This window comes from Fukomys damarensis, unplaced genomic scaffold (assembly GCF_012274545.1).
Source record: "Fukomys damarensis isolate Sample0158 unplaced genomic scaffold, DMR_v1.0_HiC HiC_scaffold_15, whole genome shotgun sequence".
Lineage (NCBI taxonomy): Eukaryota > Metazoa > Chordata > Mammalia > Rodentia > Bathyergidae > Fukomys > Fukomys damarensis.
Window position 1 is genome coordinate 45,391,753 of NW_022900927.1, and position 15,934 is coordinate 45,407,686.

Here is a 15,934-nt window from a genome sequence, read left to right on the forward strand (position 1 = left end):
TTTTTTTTTTTTTTTTTTTTTTTTGGTACCAGGGATTGAATTTGGGTTCTTGGGCTTGGGAGGCAGGTGGCAGCACCAACTTAGCTAAATTCCCGGCAAATATCTGAAATTTTTATGTAATTTATATTTTAAAGAACTTCAGTTTTAAAAAATATGAGTTATATAAAAATGAATTATACTTTTAATGACATAGTAAAGTTATTTTTTCATGAAAATAAGAGTTTTAAAGTTTGTTTTCATCTTCAAAGCTTTCTCCATTTCTGAAGGAATATTGCTATTTCTAGGGGAAAAAAGTTAATGCAAGAGTCAGCGTACTAGAATTTTAGAAAACTGCAAGACTATGATTGCATTAAAATAATAGTATTGTTACTGTGCTCTCAGACTCAGAAGGCCTTGCAAAACAGAGTACAGAGTAGGTTGACAGGGATTTTAAGCACATTACGACCCTTCATCCATAGTAGTTCCTGAAATAACCTACCTCTTTGTGGTGTATTTTATGTGTTATATCTTTCCATGAGATATGATTTCAAAGCTGCAGTTTCAGATTATATATTTAGTCTATTAATATTAGCAGTTCTTTTTTTATATTTTAATAATGTCTTATATCAATCTTCAGTGTTCCTCATCGCTTCTCGGCCTTTTGGCTAAGATCAAGTGTAGAATCTTCAGTGTTCCTTGCTAAGAATTTTTAGGTCAGAAATTTGTATACATAGGATGGTATTAGTCATTATTTTTCTCTGTATTAAAACTCATATGAATATGAAATTTTGACTATTTTTCACTTGGTTATATCTATGACATAAAATTTATAATTGTATAACTATACTGAAATGAATCTGGGTGAAAGAGAATCCATCTGTAAAACTGGCAAAGATTTTTGTGAATTAATCAAATTAGAATTATTTTGTCAGGATTTTGAGAAATATCTTAGAAGAAAGGTACATAGAGTAAAATTAGGAATATATAGAAATACAATGAGAAAAAATTGACAAAAATTTAACATACACTAGCTTAATTTAGAGAGAATGCATGGATACTTGTCATACAAAGTACAGAAATTTTAAGATAAAAATTAGGGGGAAAAGTGAACTTAGAAAAAAGTACTTATACTAAATTATATATTTAAATATTTATATTGTCTTATAGTATTTTATATATCTTTTCTTAAAAAGTAAAAGTAAAAATCTTTAATGCAGTCACAACTCTACAGTTTTTTAAATTTCCCTTAATCAGTAGTAGCACAAGATTTGATGTAAGAAAACATTGGCTTTTGGGATAATTTCATTCTTAGTTCAAGGGCCTTATATTCTGTACATAAGGTGAGATGTGTTTAGCAATTGGCCCAATTTAGAGACAGATGTAGATGCTTGATGTGTTTACATTTAGAGACACCCACCACCTGTATTACTAGATCTTTACTTTGAGCTGCCTGCTTTCTTCTTTTATTTTAACATCACTGACACCAACAATGCCTCTCCTTGTGCCTTGCTAGCTTCTTCTGGCAGTACTTTATAATTAAGGCTGCCATCTCTGGTCCTTTTGGACCCTAGCAGCCAGTGTTCTGTACCACAGGGTCTCAGACCTTGTCTCAGTATTTACGCACCAAGAAGATTTCCTTCTTTGTTGGCAGAGTCCTTTACTCACTATCACACTTTGATTTCCCTACCCTGTTCCCCTCTAGAGTGATCCTCAGACCTGGTCCTGCTGATTCAAGATATTTATTTCCTAATTCGTATTTAAACTTTGTTATGTAATTGTACGTTATAAATAACTTTATTTCTTCTGTCAGATTTTCATCAAATATGTAACAAGTCATTATTTTAAGATAACCAGGAGCTATCAATAGTGCATGTTTCATCTGATACCTAGTTCTTCAGTCCCATTCATAAAGAGATTGGAAGGTACTGCTTGCCAGGATTAAAGAAAATTAGGAAATTGAAATAGTTACTCCTTTGCTAATCCATTTTATGTCATTCTTCAGTTACCTTTTCAAATATATTATTCCATTAAACTGTTGAGTATTCACTGACCATATATAATTAAAATGAATTTAAATATACATGCTAGATAAAGAGGACTTCGAAGAGCTAAAGAGAGAAGCATGATTGGTGCACTCACCCATTGTCACTCCCATTTCCTGCTAAGGAAAAATTTGATAGATTGATGAGCATTCAGAGTATAGAGAATACATTTTATTCATTTTTGTATCTTCAGAATAAGCTTATTGACTTAAACATGATTGGTGTAGATGAATGTCTGTATAATGTGTGTTGAACAAATTATTAAAAATAACTGACTAGGAATAGAAAAATTACTCTTCCCAGTCTTGGCAGCTACATTTCATACACGTAAAATACTGATTGAATTGAGCAAACATTTATTCAGCAGCTATTTCAAGGCACTATCTTTAGTATTTTATGCCCAATAAATGATAATTGGGGCAGGCCCTATGAAAAGTCAGTAGTTTGGGAAAGAGATAAGAAACTCAAGTGAATGACAAACAGTTTGGTTCAATAACCATTCATCAAACCTCAACTGCGTTCCCCTCTGTTTGAAGTGGTAGTAATACAACAGCATGTAAGAGACCATCTGTACCCTCAGAGAACATTTTTAAAAGCTCTTTGAAAGGCACTGGATAATAGTTGTTTGTACCTTTAAAAAATGTTTGTGAAATAATTTAGACTAGAAAATATAAAAAAACATAGAAAACATGAAAATACAAAGTCTACACTTCATTGGTTTCTTGTGTATCTTTTAGAACAAAGAATATATACATTCCCTGTTCCTATGTTTTAGAGGAACATATAAACTATTCCATTACTTTTGCCACATAGTATATTTAAGTGCTCATTTCTTATGAGTACAGTGAAGATTTCCTTGATATTTTGAATGATTTCACGACCTTTCATATTCTATATTTATACAGTCCTAAATAGTTAATATTTGTTTAAAGTGGTGGTATTCTTTGTAAACCAAATCTTAGTAAACAGTCATTTCACTGTAAATGACTGTTTTGTTTCATTGTTGTAGTTGTTGTTGTTTTTATAGTCCATAAAGAACCTATAAAACAATTTTATTTTAATGTTAGGTGACCAATACAAGATTCAGCAATTTAGGTGAATATTAGCTAATTAGGTTTTGTTTTTTAATTTGCTTGTTTTGTAGTACAGAGGAAGGAACTCAAATGTGAAATAGGAAGAAAATGGCTGAAGAGGAAGTGGGAAAGGGAGGGGAAAGGAAATAAGGGAAAAGAAAAAATGAAAACAGTCTTTGTAAATAGGGAAGGGTGAAGGGGTGAAGGGAGGGCAGGGGTATGGGGAAGAAATAAGAACCAAGATCTGTCATGTAAAGGTACAAGATCCCAATGATAAATGTAACCGTATTGTTTGTTTTAAATGTACCAATTAAATTAATGGGGTGTGGGGAGAAAGAGGTATACCGGGCCAGGAATTTAGCTCAGTGGTTCCGCTGCCTGCCTCATAATTGCAAGAACCTGAGTTTGATCCCTGGTACCAAAAGAAAAAAGGAAGAGCTGTACCAGTGAGCTACACCCTTAGCCCCACTGTTCAGTGTAAATTTTAGAGAACACAAAATGTAGTACCTATGTTCATCTTTGTTTTCTTATCTTCAAATATTAGTTTTAAAATAGTGTAATAAATGCTTTAAGATAGGATATTACTTTATTTTGATAATATTTGACTTATTTTTTTTTCATTTTGACTTAATATGTATTTGCAGAATCTCATGATTTCGTTGAAGGGAATTGGCACATGCATGAAACATATTTCAGTTCTCTTCTTTCCCCCAGCCCCCCTTTATTTTTCCAGCATCAGATTCATTTACCTTATAAGACCTTATAAAATTAATTATCATATATAAAAATTGGTTGGTTTTTTGGTTTTTTGGTTCGGGAATTGAACTCAGGGCCTTGCACTTGTGAGGCAGGTGGCACACCACTGAGCTAAATCCCCAGATCCTTCATATTTATACAAATTGAAAACCATACTAATAGGCCAAAGAACATATAAAATATGTAAAACAGTTGTTCTAGAATAGTATATTGTACTTGTGCCATTTTACAGACATGTAGCATATAGCTGAGTCTTGGGGGTTAAAAGTATATTCCAGTATTTCCATACCCATTTTATCTTGAAAGATCAATAGAACTTAATCAGACAAGGAAGTAGGAAGGGTATTGCAGGCAGAATAAACAAGACAGAGTGGTAAGGATTTAAAGTCAAATTTCCTTCTCTTCGACTTTCCTGGTCTCTATCTTTTTTTTTTTTTTGTCGTTGTCTTTTGACCTGTTGCATTCTTCCTCTTTCTCTGAAACAGTAATAATTCTTACATTCATTTCATTGGGTAGAAAGGCACACATTTTTTAGAGCACCTAAAACTTCCTTTGTCATTTCAGTTTACTTCATAACCTGTTTTCCCAAACTCTCTTCTTGGCTTACTTAGTTTATTTATTTAGTTCTCAGTCATTCCATAAAATAATTTTTTAGTATTCTCAGTAAATCAGTTGAACCAAATAACTACCATCATGTTTTCGCATGCTAGCAATGGAAGTCTCTGTTAACATATTTTCAAGCATTGGTTTTGGATTTTGCATGGTTAAAGGCAGTTTTGCATTTTTTTTATGTAAAACTTTCCATTATTCATTGTGTGTTGATAGACATTTTTTACCTCAGGATTACATAAAAAAGTATTGGGAAAGTTTGTCACAACAGAGTGGCAGCTACAAACTCGATTTTCCCCTTTCTGTAGCTATAGTCAATTCATGCTAAGCCATTTTTGTCAAAAATATCTTATCCACCAAGAATCATTGATATGATCAAACAGACAATGCTAGGCTCCAGTGAGAGAGAGCAAACAGCATTGTCTCAGTGTGACTTGCTTTCCTCACATAGACCTGAAGGGAACAGAGGATGGGGAGTTTGCTTGTCAGAAAAAGCAAAGAATAAGCATGAGGAAAGAAGACTTGGTGGTAGGATGAAATGGATTGCAGATAACATGCAATATGAGTACCCTCCAATATTTTAGAGGTCAGGAAAAGAGTTGGCAAGCCCAGAGATAAGAAGAAAGAGAAGAAACTAAGTGCTAGGAATAATAAAAGCACAGGACTGCCCCATTTTTTCATCTCAAAAGTCAGATAGAAAATGTTGCTTCCTACCTTTTTTCTTTGTCATACTCCATTTCCACATTTGTTACCATTTATCTGTACTGTGAGAAAAAAGAGAAAATATTAGTTTTTATAACTAATATTTCTTAACTCTGGCTGCCCAGCAGAATCAAATTTGTCATGTTTAGTGTGCTGCCTACTTGTATTTGATCCTCTGAATTATAATTTTTAGGTGTCATACTTGAATATATATTTTTAAAGATGCTCCATGGGTAATTCTGGAGAGCAGTCTAGTTGAAAACCAAATATTTATTATGATTATTGAGGAACATACAGAATTCTGAGGATGATTTGTAGAAATATGTTCAAGAACTCAAATGCTTGACCAGTATAAATTTATTTCACCTCCACCCGTGCAAACTTAGGTGGGCTCTAGTCAGATGCCATTTTACCAGTCCAGACCAAAAGTTGAACCCACAGGGCCTCAGCAAGGTTTATTAAAATCAGAGTTCAGAGTGCTGGAGTAATTAACTCAAAACAAAGTCCTTGAAATACATAGAGCGCATATAAAAACCTTAAGAAACCAGGCATAGATCCAAAAGGGCTGGAAATTGATTCCTAAATATGGAATGAAGTTAAGAGTTAGAAGCTAGACAAATTCAAGAGGAAGTAAAATCTAAAGCAAGCAAAGATAATTATGGATACCACTAGGATTTTGATAACTTTATTGATGAGCAGATATAGACGTGGTGTGTGTGTGTGTTTGTTTGTGTGTGTCTGTGTATGAAGGCTTAAGTGGCAAACAGGTTTTATTTTCAGCTATTTATTGGCCATCCTTATTGTCTATAGACTGTGAGTTTTATTTCATGTGTATAATGTATACTGTATAGTCCTAGTATTCTTTACTAAAATAGAAATTCTATATCACTATATAGTTTGGCCAATACATTAAAATAACTTAAAGGGCAAATGTTGTACATGTATAATAAGTTCAGCGTATTTCATGTTATATATCAAGCACTAGAGTTCTGTTCCCAAACTGGAGTTCTGTCCCCAAATGCTCAAATATGTCATATATTCTTCACTTTATATATTACATACCTGACCCTTTCCCTCACTGTATTTGCACAGCTGTTTTTAAGTTTGAATTGGGGCATTATTGCCCCTTGGGATGTAAGTTTGAGTTATTAATAGTCTAACATAGTATAGTAAAAATTTCTAGTCTCTGCACTGCAACTCTTTATAATGATACTTATTTTGTAAACAATATGCATTTTACATGAATATATTTACCCAATAGCACTGTGGTAGACCATAGAGGTGGTCTGTCATGAATGCCAGTTTTCAAATATGCCCCCAAGCTCTTTCAGTCATTATAAATACTGAATTTGTACCATGTGTTTTAAAACTACTTTTTTAATATTATAAGCTAGTAATGTCTAAGAGAATACCAGAAATTGTTTTATTGTAGTGGTTTATAGAATATATGTTTTCCCAAGTTTGAACTGTGTCAATATTTTGTCTTAATATTGATTATTATTGTGATTAAGTTGAAATAAAGGTAGACAGAAAAACTTTTTAAAAGTCTCACTATAACTTGATTTTCTCATAAAAGGCTATGCAAGACACCCTGGTTACTGACTCAGATCCATACATTGTTTTCTTTCTTGCCCACTGAGCCAAAATTTTGTTCAGTCATCAGTTACAGGTGAAATTTAACCCTTCTCTGGTATCAGAGTTAAATGAATTTCAGTTACTCTAAATTATGTTGAGTCCATTGACTTAGTATTGGGTATGAGACACAATTCTTATAAATAAGATATGAAAAACATGACTTCTAGAAGTTTCTATTTTTGTTTTCTCTTAAAACTGAACACAAGACAAGAATATTAATTTTCAGTCATTTGTATGTGTTTCTTGGGTTTAACAGAGTTATCTGTATCTGCCTACATTGGCTTAAAATGTATTCTACCAGAAAATATTAATCTTTTCAGATCCAGGCTGAAAGATATAAAGGTGATTTTACTTTTACTATTAGTTTGAATGACTATTCAGTGATTAAAGTGTAGGAATAGAGAAAGGGTGATTTCAGACACATCAGGTGGTTTCATAGAGCTCTTCCTCTTGCTTTAATAGGACACTCTATGAGGAACAGTCCTTGTCAAGGCACGGAATTTTGCTTCATGTGCTTCTTCCTGCTTATTACCTGGGAGTCTTCTATTACTATTAGTGCACTCCAAGTATTGCAGAGCCCAGATTTCAGTGGCACAGCTCTTGAAAGCCCACAACTTGATTTTGTGTTTACCCTCTGCCTTTATGTATTATAAAGCAATAAGGTGAATATCCCATGACTTCCTCAATTTACATATTTACTTAATTTTTGCTAGCAGAGGGTCACATCTTTCAGTGTGGTGTTATTTCAAAAAGAAATTTGTCAAACGTAAATGATACTTCTCCTAGTATATTTTATACCACCTGTAGGAATTTTGAGTGAAGAGATTGGAAAATTAATCTTTTTGGCTGTTTTAAAACTTGATTTCATTGCTTTAAGTTTAGATATAATTCCTCTAAAATGGTATCTAGGAGTTGAAGAAAAATCATATTGAGAGTATTATTTGAAAATAGAAATATACTGTTTTAAGCTTGTCTTACATTTTGGTACCTTTTAGGTATTTAGTAAATGTATTAAAAACTGCTAAGGCAGAATTAACTAATTAGCATTAAATTAAGTATTGTATTATACAGAAAGATACAGCTAATTTCAGCAGTTAAACTGCTTTTGAATGTTTTTTGTAATAAGCTAGTAGTCCCTAAAAGAACAAAAATACCAGAAATGGCTTTATTGTGGTGCTTTATAGAGTATACATTTTTCCTAAGCTTTACTAATATTTCAGTATTTATTTTAAATTGAATATCATGGTTCTTCATTTGAAATATTCAGCCAGGCATAGTGGCACATGCTTGTAAGCCTTCCAATTCCAAAAGGAAAGAATAAGGGGATAGAAAAGAATCGGACCAAAGCAAAACTTGGACCAAGCATGGGAAACATTAAGTTCTGTGGCTCCATATTTAGTGTCTGGAGTGTACAGTGGTAAAATGTGAGTTCTAAAGGGTTTGGATGGCCCCACCTTTATGGTCTTGCTTGTTGCAGCTCACACAACCTCTTTCTTAGGCTGAATCCGCTCATGGCCTGCAGCTTTCCTCACAGATATTCTGCCATCCTGGAACCTTCAACTTTCTGAGGTCCCCTATACCTTTAGCTCCATTCCCACAGTTAAACACATTGCGCTCTCAGGGGCTCATTGCCTGGTGTCCCAGGCCTTCCTTTGAAATCTGTCTGAAATCTTCCATACCCCACAACTCTTGCATTCTGCATTCCAGTAAAACCAGTATCTTGTGGACAATGCCAGGTCCACTTTAAGCAGGAGCAGTAGCCAGGCAGCCTCAAAGTGCCTTAAAGTGAGTAGAGTGAAAGGAGTTCTATGGAACCAGTTCCTTATGAGGTTCTTGTTGAGCAGAGGTCCCAAGGTACTTTTGTACCTTTGAGCCTATGATAGGTGGGGTCTTACTAACTTCTGAGAGCCTTCAGCATCTTTCTCTTTTAAAGTATTTGGTTTTTTTGTAATGGCACTAAACACCCTAGCAGCCACACCTTCTTTGGCTCCAACTCTACACATAGTTCCTTCCGGATCGAAATTTACATTCAAAAAATTTTTCTGCTCTGCTTTTTGACCCCAGTTTTCACTGTAAACCTGGCTATAAGTGAGCAGCAGTATCCATACCACAGACTGAATGTTGGGCTGTCTTTGAATTCCCCCACCAAATCAGTTAGTCCAGAACTGTTAATCTCAATCTAAAGGACCCAGGCAAAATGTAGACCAAGTTTTTGCCAGAGCGTAATACACAAGGCCTATGAACCTCCTAGACTGGTCTGCATTTTCATCAGCATTCTCATCTCCTGATCTCCAACCAGAGTCACCCACCAGGTTGTGCTTACAGGCCTCAAACTCACAGTGATCTTTCTGCCTCAGCCTCCTGAGTGCTGAGATTATAGGGGTGGACTGCCATACCTGGCAGGCTTTATATTATATGACTCCTAAAGAGTCATGTCTTAGAAAGAAAGAAGATAGTGTTTTAAAGTGGCATAAGCAGTAAAGTTATTTAATTACTTGACGTAGCCAAAAGTTAGTGGGTAACAGTTTTAGGGTTAGTTCACTGGTTCGGTAACATAGGGTACTAGGTTCACATTTAGGCTTTCCTCTCCAGGTTACAAGATGATCACTGCAATTGTTATTGTCATGTCTTAGAAGTGGGCACAGGTAGACATTTTTTCCTTAATCATCCCTCTCCTTTGGTCAAGGAGGGCAAAAATTTTTGTCTAAAATTTTTAAGGAATTGTTCATGTTTCATTGTGTTGAGCTAGTTCACAGGTAAGTTTTAGGTTCAAGGGAATCTGAAAATGTGAATATTTTAGTTTTTTAGCTTCTTTTGTGAAGCAGGCAAAGTATAAATGTGTAGAAATGACTTTTGAGTAGCCTACTAACAGCATTTGCAGAAACATCCTTTTTTTCTTTCTCTATTCTTGTCCTCCCATCTTCCTTCATTTTTCCCTATATATCCACTCTTTTGTGTCCTTTTTGAGGCTGAAAAAAGTAAGAAGAGAGGATTATTTCTTTGGACATTCTTGAACTTTGGAACACACCAGGTTATTCAATCATGGTTTGTTTAGTATTTATCTCTCACAATTGACTCTGAGGTCCTCTGAGATAAAAAGCTTATCTTTTCTTTTAATGCCTAACACTCATTATATCTGGTATGTAATAGGCACTCATAATGGGAATGACATGAAATCTTATATATTTTTTAAAATACTGATTCATCACTGGTTAAAACAAGATATTTGATTAAACATTTTTGAGAAGAAATAGTTACTTTGACAAAATACAGGTCTTATATATTTTTAAATCTACATATAAGATCATTCTATTATAATCACGAACTCTCTTCAGTATTTCTTGAGAAGAAACAAACCTCCAAGTACTCCGCTATTAACTATAAAGTTTTTATTTCATCTCCCAAGCATGAGATCTTTGACCATAAAAATTGTAAAACATGTTTATGGAAGAAAATTATATGTTTTCTCTTAATTATAGTGGTGGTATAACATTTTTTGACTCAGACCCACATTAAAAAGTACATTTTACATCACTACCTAGTAGTACAGAGATAGAAATATAAAACTGATGCTTAAAATTTTCAAAAAGTACTTTTTAAAATTTTGGTTAATATTTGTTAGTAGGTACTTAATTTTACAGTACAACATTTTACAACAATGCAGGTTGACATTTTTTTCCTTTCCTTTAAAATTATAAAATGTTGGTCACAATCCAGTAATAGATTTCATGACCCATTAATGGCTAATGGTGTGATGATAAATGTTTAATGATTGACTCCATAGAAGTTCTCATATGTAGTATTTCCTGATTTCCATGGTGTAAATATATCCAGGTTGGCCAATTTCAGGCTAGAAACATGATGTCACTAAATGTTCAATTGTGAAGAGATGTATTTATCAGCTATCTCTGTAGACACTAAAAGCCAGGTCCACCACTGTACTGGCTGTATACTGCAGTGACTATTAATCATCATAAGTAAACTTGACTGGATTAATAAATACCTAGGAAATTAATCAAACACACTTTCAAGTATGTCTTGGTCCATCATCAAAGCATGACCTTGGGTACTATACAGTGGTACTTTGCTTCATAAATTTAATTTTCCCCACAATTCTGGATGCAAAAGAAATTGGATAAGAGCTTAATCAAATTTCCCTATAGGTTGACATTGAATTTGATTCAGTTCTCATTCAATTCAGTTTGTGACCAGAATCATGGAAAAAGTTGTTTGTGAACCAAGGTATGTACCACTATGGTCCCTGACGTCTTTCTTCTCTGGTCGTATACCCCGGCTCTGCTTCCCAGTTGCCATGAACTATGCATCTTCGCCCTAGCACACCTTTCCTCTATGCTATTTCTGCCTCACAAATACTGTATAAAGGAATATTTATGTCTTCCTAAGTTTGTTTCCTTTTACACATAAGGACTTCAACTTCTCGAATGAATCTTTCAAAATTATAAATTTCTGAAAATAAAGAGAAAATATTTTAGTTTGTTTACTAAAATATTACTGTTACATTACATATTCATTACTACAGTTTTTTCTGGGAGTTTTATTGTAAAGTTTGAGAAATAAAATTTTTAAAACAGACAAAATATAACTTAAAACAAATTATATATGATAGATTATTATTCATATCATCTGTTTTGATTGAGTTCTATGTTATCCTTTCCATACCACATCAGTATTTTATCAAGAATTTTGAAATTGGGATATGAAAAATTTTTATCAGCTCCTCTGATTTAAAACCAATCTAAAGTTAAAATGAGGACTCTAAAATTATGGAAACACAGCTAATTTAGTAATAACATTGGGCAATGACAGCATCACTAAATATTTATTCAATATAGAATTATATTTAGATTTAAAAGACACTCATCAAACTGAGTATTTGCTCTCCACTTTACAAGACATTGAGGATATCTAAATGAAAAGATTTAAAGAAATGTACATTGGAATAGATTTTGTTATAGTGAAAACAGTGGTAATACAGTGTTTAGGTGCTCTAATGTCATAATTTGTTGTATATAAATATCATGCATTATGTGCCTTGTCACCCACAGTGCAGTGTTAGGTTATGTGTAAGTTATACAGGGGACATAGATAGAGATCGAGATTTCTGAATGTCCACAGAAATACAAAAAAGCACTGCATAGAAATATTTTGACTGATGAGAGTTCTCATTCTGTCCCTGCTGTGCTACGACTTTGGGATAAATCAAGTGGCCTTTGCAGTTTATCTGTAAATTAGTGAAACAAAGAAATGGGTTCATTACATGATGCATCTGTGGCTCTGATGCTATACTGTGACTAGTAAGCAGCTTTCCAAAATGTGCCTGTTGCTTAAACTGAACCTCACTTTTGTCAAGACATTGCTACTTAGTTTATAGTATGCATCTTTTTTTTTAACTATATTCATTTTGTATAGACAAACACTCTTCTTTGTTTTTGGTACTGGGGATCGAACTCAGGTCCTTGCACTTGCAAGGCAGGCACCAGAACCACTGAGCTAAATCCCCAGCCCCACAAACACTCTTCTTTATTTCTGTGATTATGCATATTTGGATAATAATATGTTTTCAAAAAACACTTTTAAAATCTATACAGCTATACTAATGGCCATAAGTATTGTATCTCCTAAAGTTTTATATGTCTGGCTTTTAAGAAGTAAAATAATAAATTATAGCAAATACATATTTAAATTTTTATTTTCTTAGCTATCAGTAAGATTATTAGCTAGCTTATTAATTCAGTGGGAAACTGTCAGGATATGCTTCAGCTTGAAAAATGTTTCTAGGATGCTATTCTAGGTATTGTTCTTTGCAGTCTTAGAGTAGATAAATATTCTGCACTTCCAGCCTTGTAGATTTAGCTGTTCATAAGCTTTTATTATGATATCACATTCTTCTTTGCTATTTTCTGGACCTATGTCACAGAAAAATTATTGCCAATTAATATGAGATGGATACAGAGATTTCTAGATGTACTTGGCATTCTTTGTACAATTACCTCACACTGACAGCTGTATGTGATCTTCAGTGAGCTGTATACTTTTGAGAATGTTGGCACTGATTTTATTTTTGCTCCAGGGCATCTTTTGGCTGCCTAGCAATATTTAAAAATGGATCCTTAATACAATTTGCCTCTTTCTTTTTTTAATTTGAACCTCATTATTTTTGTGATTAACATAAAATGGTTTTGAACCACATACCTATTGAGTTTATTTTGCATAAGTTCTTATGTTCATGGTAAATAAGACAAGAATGTGATTAAATCTAAAATAGAAAATTAATATATCCACTTAAAAGAAGTAATAAAGAAAAATCATTTATGTTTTGAATATGAAGTAATATGAAAGCAAAGCTGAGAGAAATTCATAAAGAGTTGACTGTCAAACTAATATAAAACAGACTTTTAAAAAACTAGCTGTAGTCTCCTGATTTTATGTATGGATGTGGATTTGGACATTGCAGAGCAAATGCACATCAAACTTATTTTGCTAAAAACATGGTGTTCTTACATTTTTTCCCCATGGTAAATCAATTAAAAACAAGTTGTCTAAATTTTCCTCATTTTCGGTTTGGCACAATCATGAAATTTTCGTAGAATAAGGTTACAACATGATATATAAATTAGTATAAAGATGGTCTCAAGTGTCCCATATGTGCCTCAATATAAATTCTTTCATAAAAAGCAGCAAGGGGAACCTGTCACACACAGTGAGACTCTCCATAGAGGAGCAGTTATTACAGTATTTACTAGACCAATGCAGTATTTTCCCTCAGTATCTGGGCTGTGGCATTCTGTTTGTCATTCACAAAAACATCAAGACAGTACTACCTGGACTGATTCACAGATAATATTTTAATGTAACTTTGATGCTTAGTAATTTTATGTATACCTTTTTATTTTGTGTTCACACCCATACACACACACACATTTTGAGATTTCATACCCAGCTTGCACTTTTAATTAACAAATAAGTGTGACATTAAAGCACTGATCATATGATGGAAGCATTAGTAGGAATGACCAGCAGAAAAAAGCATGTTATAAATAGTGCTATACATGGCTAATGTTTTAGTCAGGATTTCCATATATATATACATATACACATGTGTAATAGGATTTACTGTAAAGAATTGAGTCATATGGTTGTGGAGGCTAAAAAGAACCATGTTATGCAGACTTAAGACCCAGGAGACCCAGTGATTTACATTCCAGACTGAGTCTGAAGACATGAGAGCCAGGAGTATTGGTGGTCTAAGTCCCAATGCAAAGGTAGGAGAACACAGTTGTCTCATCTCAAGGTCAGTTAGAGAATTGAACCCTTCTCCACCTTTCTGTCCAATGGATTGGATGATTCCCATTCACAATGGAGCAGAGTCTTCTTTACTCAGTCTCAAGTCACATATGAATGGCTTCCTGAAACCCCCTCATGAACATATCCAGAAATAATATTTAACCAAATATGGGCTTGCTGTGACTAGCCAAGTTGAGAAAAAAATCAACCATCACATCTTACATGGTCCATAGGGAAACATATCAGAGATAATAAAATTCTTTTACTGTTTTCCAATAGTCAAATTACTATTTTGCCATTACCAAGTATCTTCTTTAGAATCATCTCTGAAGCAAAAGTCCATGTACAGAATCTATCTCAGTGATTTAAAGATGCATTCTGGTGAAAACAGAAAGAAAATACCAGTAAGGGCTCAATCCATATTTATATAATGGATCAATTACCATGGACATAAAGCATTACACTGATTTTCTTTAAATGTCTTAAGTTCTAGGATCTTTCTCTAGTACCTCCTTTACAACTTGAATAATTGTTAACATCTATATATAAACTGTGTTTTTAACTTATTAAATTTTTATACCCATGTTTTTCTAATTATTTTAGGAGATAGGGCAATTTTTAGAACTTGCCTACTTTTAAATTAGCTTCCTTGTTTTTGATTTTGTTTTTTTGTGATAACCAGGGATTGAACTCAGGCCCTTGTGCTTGCAAGGCAAGTGGTGAAACAACTGGGCCAAATCCCCAGCCCCATTTTCACTTTCTGATTACACTGTTTTAAATGTATTCCTCACTTTATTATATTTACTATTAATGCTGAAGAGTATAAACCTGATTTATATAATTATCTTACTATATTTTATCCTTTGTTATAATATATTTGAGAAATCAGTAATTAGTAGTTCAGACATCTTTATAATTCCATATTTATCCTTTATTTTGAAGGCTGCATACACTTGACCTCACTTAAAAGCTGAAATGATTTAATTGAAGTTAGAAAAGCAGAGCTGAAATGAAAATCAAGCAATTCTCATAGAACTGTCTCATAACCTGTCATGCTAATTTTGAAACTTTAAAACTCTTAAGATGGAAAATGGATGTTTAAACTTACAATTAAAACAGAAATGCCATCTTTACTTGAGAATGTATTGGTCTATACTTACAAGTCTTTAATACCCTGGAAGAACATTTTTAAAGAAGCCTAGAGAATTCTTAAAGAGAATAGCATAGGACAAAGACTAAACCTTAAAAATGAGGTAAAATGACTGTTAAATAATACATGCTTGACTTGTTTTTTTTAAATATATTTTTGAAAGACTGTAAGATACCTATCAATTTAAACTTTATTTTTATGGTAACAGTATTACCCAGTGACATAGCTGCATGTGCTACAAAGAAAAGACACTTTAATCAAGAAGTTTTATCTATGAATAAATTCAAAATATTAAGCAACATATATACATTTACCCTTCAAAGTAGTGTCTATTCTCACTGTAAGATTCTAACAGTATACAGATGTATACAATGAAAATGAAAGTCCTCATTTAGCATCACTGCCCACAATGATACTGTCCTTATACATTTCTTTTTATGCATGTTCATATGCATATACATGTATATGTACAGCATTTAGATTTTTGTCACCAAAAGTAAACTAAATGTAACCATCCATTCATTTATTTACCCATTTTCATAAAATATTTGTCAAATACAGTATATAGAATATAGTAGATAGGAGCAGAGATGGATTTAAAAAAAAGTTCCTACTCTTGGATCCTTTACATCCTAGGGAGTAGAAATAGAGTAATAAGCCTATATATACATACATATATATAT

General features: G+C 33.2%; 1 protein-coding gene and 1 pseudogene across 3 annotated transcripts in view; both read left to right on the top strand.

Moving 5' to 3' along the window:
* Mettl25 (methyltransferase like 25) overlaps window positions 1–15,934 on the top strand; it is a 101,898-nt gene that overhangs the window by 20,781 nt on the left and 65,183 nt on the right. The gene's annotated exons all lie outside the window — the stretch shown is intronic.
* Window positions 625–763, top strand: LOC117286219 (annotated as a pseudogene).